The following is a 7716-nucleotide window of genomic DNA, read 5'->3' as shown; positions in this document are numbered from 1 at the left end:
AGAAAACATGAGTTGAACCCCTATCATTACTTATTTACTTTGACTAAAAAGTTTTGATTCCGTCAATGCAGGTTAGCTCCAGAACACTCTCTCCCGGCAGCTTACGAAGATTCATGGACCGCCCTACAATGGGTTGCTATACATTCCACCAAGGGACATAATAATAGCCTAGACGAGCCATGGCTAACTCAACATGGAGATTTTAGCCGTGTCTATATAGGTGGTGATAGTGCCGGTGCCAATATTTCACACCACCTCGCCATGCGAGCTGGGACCGAAGAGTTGCATGGAGGTGTCAAGATTCTTGGGGCGTTTCTATCGCACCCACACTTCTGGGGATCAGAACCACTCGGCTCAGAGCCGGTTGGTAACCAACCGTGAGACGTCTCTTTTGTATAGAACATGGATGTTGGTTTACCCTAGTGCACAAGGAGGGATTGATGATCCACACATCAACCCATTTGCAAAAACCGCACCTTGTTTAGCTGGACTCGCGTGTAAGAGGTTGATCGTGTGTGTTGCTTCTGAAGATGAGCTAAGAGACCGCGGTGTTCGGTATTATGACGCGGTGAAGGAGAGTGGATGGGAGGGGGAGTTGTCTATGTTTGAAGTTGAAGGAGAAGGTCATTGTTTTCATATGTTAAACCCTGATACTGTGAATGCAAAGGAAATGCTCAAAAGATTGGCTGAATTTCTTCAAGATTATTAGAGATGTGTATAACTTTATTGTGTTGATTGAACATGTATTGTTATGTCTAGTGTTGTAACTTTTAGACCAAAGGGAGTGGATACCATTTTACTTCTCAATTTACAATGTTACGTCAAAATTATATCATACTCCACTCCACTTCACTATATCTTATAATACTATGGACATGGTTACCGATTTACCAATTCATCACTTCTCTCCTTTTTTAAATAAAATAATAATATTAATATAAGTAAAATTAGTTTAATATAACTTAAATAAAAATATTAAATTTCGAGAACATACGTGAAACTTAAAAATTATTAAATTTTGAGTACCAATCGTTGTCGGGTAGTCAAAAACGTAAATATATTAGTACGTGTCAAAGTCGTTTACGAGACCTAAAAAATATTTTTTTCAAAAATAAATCCGTTTTTGTTAAAATTTATACCGGAATGTTCATAAAAAAAATTATACAAACCTATGTATTTAGTTATTTGTTTAAATTCAACAAAAACAAGTTGTTAATCAAAATTTAGTTTAGGTGGTAAATTAAATAGATAATGAAGAAAGAGTAAAAAAGGGGGGGGGGAATAGTTTGAGCGGTGGAATTGGCGTGGAGAGATCACCGATTTTTTCACAGATGCCGGAACCAATTTTGTAGGGGTGGTGTTCGTCGTTGACACCAATGGCCACGTAGATGTGAATTTGGTAAATCGGTAGCCACACCTTATAGCCTTATTATGTAATCTATATCTTTTGTCAAATAAATTTATTGTGTGAAGTATAGAATTAGGTTGTCCAACTGCTTCAACCTTTTACTTTTGGTTGTAAATTAAAAGTTATAAACAAGTTGGTTGGTTGGTTGGTTGGTTGGTTGAATTATAAATTGTAGGTTTTATGTTACTTTTGAACACACAACCTTTCAGTACAAGAGTTATTTTTATGAGTTAAAATGATCCAAATAAAATTGTTATGAAATGAGTTAAACGTACAAGAAATCATGAAACATCATTATTTTCGTTTTGTGTCGTGTCAAACGAAATATAACCGAAACAAAAATAATCATTATCCATGTGGTTGTAATTTATTATTGGTTCATTTCATGTTGTGTCAAAAGAAATAGGTTTATTGGATTTTATTAATTCCAATTTTCATATTTTGGCTAGTAATAATCCCAACTTAAGAAATTCCCTCTGACAGTCCCAACTTGTAAACTATTTTCCTCCAACGAACCTTATCTAACTGGTGTCTAACGTCGTTAGTTTTTGGTGATGTGGCAGGTGACGTGGACGCCTACGTGTAAAAAAATAAAGCTAGCTCAAGTCTTAGGTGTCTGCTTACATGTTTACATTAATATCACATTTCGTGTGTGTCTTAAAAAAGCATCTTGAAAAACATTTAGGATTTTGTTTCAAAAACGCATCCTGTGTATCAGCTGATAACTCTTTCATCTCCTTGATGGCTTCATTGTACTCAGGCACACAATAAGCCCTTACAGCTTTCTAGAAAACTCCTTTCAACCCATTACCTTTGAACTTCTTATGTCAATTCGCATAAATGTGCCTTGCACAATTTCTATGTTTAGCTTCAGGCCACACCTAAGACTTGAGCTGGGTTTATTTTTTTACACGTAGGCTTCCACGTCACCTGCCACATCACCAAAAACTAACGGCGTTAGACCCCAGTTAGATAAGGTTCGTTGAAGGAAAATAGTTTACAAGTTGGGACTGTCAGAGGGAATATCTTAAGTTGGGATTATTAATGGCCAAAATGTGAAAGTTGGGATTAATAAAATTCAATAAACCAAAGAAATATATCCAAATGCAAGGGAATTGTTCAAAAGATTGGCTCGGTTTCTTCAAGATTACACTAGAGATTAGAAAAACATTTTTATATAGAATGAACATGTATTAGTTAGTATGTCAGTGTTGTAATGTTTTTCAAGTTATGAATTAATATTGAACAAAAAATCAAAACAGGTTAACTCTCACATTAGTTACTTTCTCTATTTATTTTTTTAAATGGTGATAGCCATCAAAGATGTTTATCTTGAGGGACACTTCTCTTTTTGCTAGAAACCTCAAAAACTTGTTACAAGATATCCATAACTTGGTTTATATAACCTTGCATTACTTGTTAGAGAAGGCATTACAACTTGACTCGAATTCTATCCTAGTTAATAGAACAAACGATGTCGAAGGGAAGAGATAAAAATCACTAGATACGTTCTAGCAAATGATTAGATAATAAAAACACATTTGGGATAAAGTAATTTATAAGAATTTAAATAAACATGTAACTCAAATATTTTTGGTCAAATGAATACTAATCAGTTAGTTAATAATTAATAAAAATATTTATACTCATTTCATAATATTCGTCCAACTTTTTTTTTCGGCCTAACAAATAAATAAATGATCTGTATAAGCCCATGTCTAAGTATAAAGAAATAAATTACTTGGTATAGCTTTCAAAATTCAAACAAAATCAAAAGGTCCCCAGAGTTTGATCGTTAACATTAAACAATTGTGCATAAACATATTACTTACCCGATTGGGTCTTCAACTCTTCATTATCAGTCCCAAAATTGATACAAATGGTGTAAGACAAGCCGAACCGTTGAATTTTAAAACATATCTAACCGGCCCATTGAAGAGGTAGGTCCTAGCAGAGCCCAGTTGGACCCGCAAGACTCACCTTGAAGAGAGACGTCTGCGCAGAAACCAACTGGATCCGCAGGACCCACCATGCTCAGAGACGTGACGTCCTTACGCGCAGTACGCAAGCTGTTCCCGCAGGAAATGCCTCCCAATGGTGAAGGACTCTGCCTGTTCCCGCAGCTGCGGATACAAGCCATCAGGGAAGGCCACCCGCGCAGCAAGACTACACGCACAAGGCACTTAGCTCTCAATCATTCAGTTGTCACCTGAAGGAATGAGCAAAGCCGGGAACAATCCCGCACAAAGGCGGGAGGGGGAATACTCCCGCCCAACTAAGCCAGTCCGTACGATACGGGAAGATCTTCTGTACTGTACCTGACGAAGTATGGGCAAAAGATCTGACCAAAGATACGACAGCTTATTGACAACAGTATGGCGAGCAGCATGCTCTTGTACTGTATGTCACTATTAGCCGCTGCCTACTCACCAACTCCTGTCATACCACGTGCATAGCCGGCAGTTGGTGGAAAAGGAATAGTACACAGCAGGCCTGGTCACTGTCAGCCGCTGCCTACCCACCAACTACCAGCAGGGCACGTGCGTAGGCCACAGTTGGTAGAACAAGAATACTATTCAGCCGGCCACACCTCCTTGGAAACCTACCTTCGGCTATAAATACCCCAAATGGTATGATCATCTCATCTTATCATATTATCATCATATACTATCTCGTATTACATATTATACATGATATCTGCTCTAGCAATCTCTTAATATACATTTATATTTAAAGAGCAATCTAGTCTGATTCTCACGTCGGAGGGTGGTCACAAGGAGGAACCCCCCCCCCCTTCTCAGTGACAAGCTCACGGTGTCTGTTTTGCAGGTTATCAGAAGAACCATCTTTTCTGGGTCTAACCCCTCGTGGGAAACATCTATCTAACCCCCAGGTTACCCGTAATCTGCCCGGGGTCCGGTTAGTGTTTCTTCATTGGCGCCATCCGTGCATAAAAGCTAGAACTTCATTTCTTTTCAGTTTTTTCAAACTTCTGGAAAGATGGTTAAAGAAACTCCGGTAACCACAACCCCAGCTACTGGGGGGAATACCGACTACACAGTTTTTACAAACACTACCCCGGTTACCCAAGCCGGGGCAAGTGAAGTAAATTTTACGAACACTACCCCAGTTACCCAAGCTGGGGCAAGTGCAGTAAATAATCGCTCACTGGGATTCACCGATACCCAGTTAGAGAAACGAACAAGACTCCCCCGCCAAACACTCGATGAAGTTAAGGCATGGGCGGAGGCACGTCAGAAGGAATTCCAAGCTGAGTTGGACGAACGCTTGCGTTCCGTTCAACAGGCTGACGAATTCGAAGAATACTTGGACGATGACTCGGAGGAATCCGACACCGACGCGAACCCTCGCCATAGGGCAAAAGGGAAGCGTAAGGAAACGGACTCCCAACCGAGAAGGCGTTTTGGAGAAGCCTTCAAACCAAAAAACCCAGTTGGAAGCCCACGTGACTTCTCCAAAACATTTAGACCAACTGTTGCAAATGCGGGAATGTCCAAATTTGCAAGGGACATTGCGGAAGCAATCGCCCCAAAAAGTGCCAAACAGATGTCCAACATCGGCACATATGATGGTATATCTGACCCAGACGATCATTTGAACAGATTCATAGCGGGGGCAACCGTCAGCAATTGGACGGAACCTACGTGGTGTTACATGTTCCAAATGACGCTTGTTGGGCCAGCTAGAGCGTGGTTCGATCGTCTACCGGTCAACCACATCTACGACTGGGCAGACTTCCAACAGAAGTTTAGCCAACACTTCAGCCAACAACGAAAGTATACCGAGGAGCAATGGACAATCCTCAAATGCATTCAAGAGGAAGATGAATCTTTGCTAGACTTCATCACTCGCTTCAACTCAAAGAAGCTTAGTCTGGGTAATATCAGCGAAGATCTTGTTCGCGCTGCTTTCATCCAGGGCGCGAACGACACAGAGCTCATCCGCACCTTAACGGGTAAAGATGGCATGCCATCCACATGGGATGCCATCATGACAGCAGCTAAACGCTTTGCGGAAACTGAGAGGCAACTGGGTAGAGATCTCCCACAGAGCACAAACCTCTACACCCAGAAAACAAGAGAAGACAACGTCCTTACCGCCCGATTAAACAAAAAGCGGAAGCTAGGCATTTGGCAGTCAAGGGTAAACTTTGACACATCCGGCTTGCAACATCGGTTAGGCGGAAGGGATAACGTACGGTCGAACCAGAACTCCAGATGGACGCCACTCACCAAAAGCGTCACCGAGATATTCGCCACTGAGGAGCTCCCATGGCCAAAGGCTCCAATAATCCGACATCGTCCCAATGCTGATCGGAGCAAATACTGTGACTTTCACAGGACAAAAGGCCACAACACTGAAGAATGCACAGACGTTAAGGACATGGTCGAAGCATTTGTCAGAGATGGGACGCTCGCGCACCTCGTGGCGCAATGAACGCTGAGCAGGCTGATGCGTGTAGAACCCCAGCTGGGGAAAACACGAATAAAATTGCAGCTTCAATGTGGAGACTACATGCTGCGTAAAGAACGAGATCCCGAACCAGGTGCATATCGGCTCGATGGCACTCCCATCCTAACAACATGGAAGGGAGCTCAATTACACAGTTTGCATGTAGATCAATTCCAAATTTGTAAAGAAAAGGCCCAGAGCCACTTCTAATGGAAATGATTCTCCTTAGAACATCGACGCTGATGATTTCACATTTATACTTTTATGAACTTTCAACACTGATGCCGGTTTTCACCGCATACATAAGTGGAAAGTCGTTGCGTGGGGAAGGCGGCAAAACCCGCATAAACCCAAAAAACGACAAACCTTCACGCAGGTCAGTTGAAGGGTAAAGTTCAGTCATCCCACTAAATGAAAGTGCCGGTCTATCCGCATGAATCATGATAGAGGAAACTGAACACTAACCTATTAACAACCGCGCGTCGAACGGTTAATTTATTCAACACGGATATGCCGGTTTTCACCGCATAATTACGTGGAAAGTCGTTGCGTGGGGAAGGCGGCAAAACCCGCATAAACCCAACAAACGGCAAACCTTCACGCAGGTCAGTCATAGGTAAACTTTGGTCAACTAAATGAAAGTGCCGGTCCTAACCGCACAAATCATGAGAGGAAACCGAACCTATTGACAACCGCGCGTCGAACGGAAAACTTATTCAAAAGAGAATTTCTAACAAAAGGATGAGGAAAACCTACACGCAGGTTAGATGTAGGTAAAGTTTAGCCATCCTACTAAGTGCAAGTGACGGTCCTACCCGCACAATCACGAAAGAGGAAGCAAAACTTCAACCTATTATCTACCACGATTCAAAGGTTAACTTATTCTAAACACTTATCATATTATCATCATATACTATCTCGTATTACATATTATACCTGATATCTGCTCTAGCAATCTCTTAATATACATTTATATTTAAAGAGCAATCTAGTCTGATTCTCACGTCGGAGGGTGGTCACAAGGAGGAACCCCCCCTTCTCAGTGACAAGCTCACGGTGTCTGTTTTGCAGGTTATCAGAAGAACCATCTTTTCTGGGTCTAACCCCTCGTGGGAAACATCTATCTAACCCCCAGGTTACCCGTAATCTGCCCGGGGTCCGGTTAGTGTTTCTTCACCCACTAAATTCTCACAAACAAACACCGAAATGAGCATAATACATCCTCAAATAAATAACTTTCAAAATTCATAAACATAACCTAAATATGGCAAGATTCGTGTCATTTAGATCATAAGTTGTATGCGTGTCTGAAACACTGATTTAGGCATTAACAGGTTTATCCTTTTAATTTAGTGTTTGTAACGTGACAAACTCCGAATGAATTCATGTTGCCACGTTAGAGGTGCACAAATCGGGTTCTTTGAATACCCGGGTTCGGGTATGACCAGGTTTTGGTAATAACTGGGTCGGGTTCGGGTCGGGTATTGTTTCCAAAAACCATACCCTATGCATTGGGTTCGGGTCGGGTATAGAATTGGGTATTTGATTACCCTATTATCGGGTATTGAAAAAAACCCTATTTACGGGTTTTTTTCTGGGTATAGCCTTCAGAAATAAGCTGACTGTTCGAGAGAAGAAAGGTACACCGAGAATTCGATGGGGAAATTTGAAGGACGAAAATCTCCTACTGTTTAAGGATAAACTCATACTGCATACGCGGGCTCGACTAAATGGGGACTCAACTCATATATGGGAAGCTATGGAGACAAAGATCATCCAAGTAGCAAAGGAGACTCTCGGGGTCACAACAGGAAAGACAAGTGGGCATAAGGAGT

General features: G+C 41.4%; 1 pseudogene across 1 annotated transcript in view; it reads left to right on the top strand.

Moving 5' to 3' along the window:
• The window catches only part of LOC143627937 (2-hydroxyisoflavanone dehydratase-like), a 5046-nt pseudogene extending 4294 nt beyond the window's left edge, over positions 1-752 (top strand). Inside the window, exon 3 of the transcript XR_013152669.1 lies at positions 72-752. The product of XR_013152669.1 is annotated as a 2-hydroxyisoflavanone dehydratase-like (transcript). The remainder of the gene's footprint in view (positions 1-71) is intronic.
• The last annotated feature ends 6964 nt before the right edge of the window (positions 753-7716 follow it).

This window comes from Bidens hawaiensis, unplaced genomic scaffold, assembly GCF_021521415.1.
Source record: "Bidens hawaiensis isolate Kalapana, Puna unplaced genomic scaffold, B.hawaiensis_p1.1 tig00004748_1, whole genome shotgun sequence".
NCBI classification, from domain to species: Eukaryota; Viridiplantae; Streptophyta; class Magnoliopsida; order Asterales; family Asteraceae; genus Bidens; species Bidens hawaiensis.
Note: the sequence above shows the minus strand (reverse complement) of the source record. Positions and strands in the feature narration are given on the sequence as shown.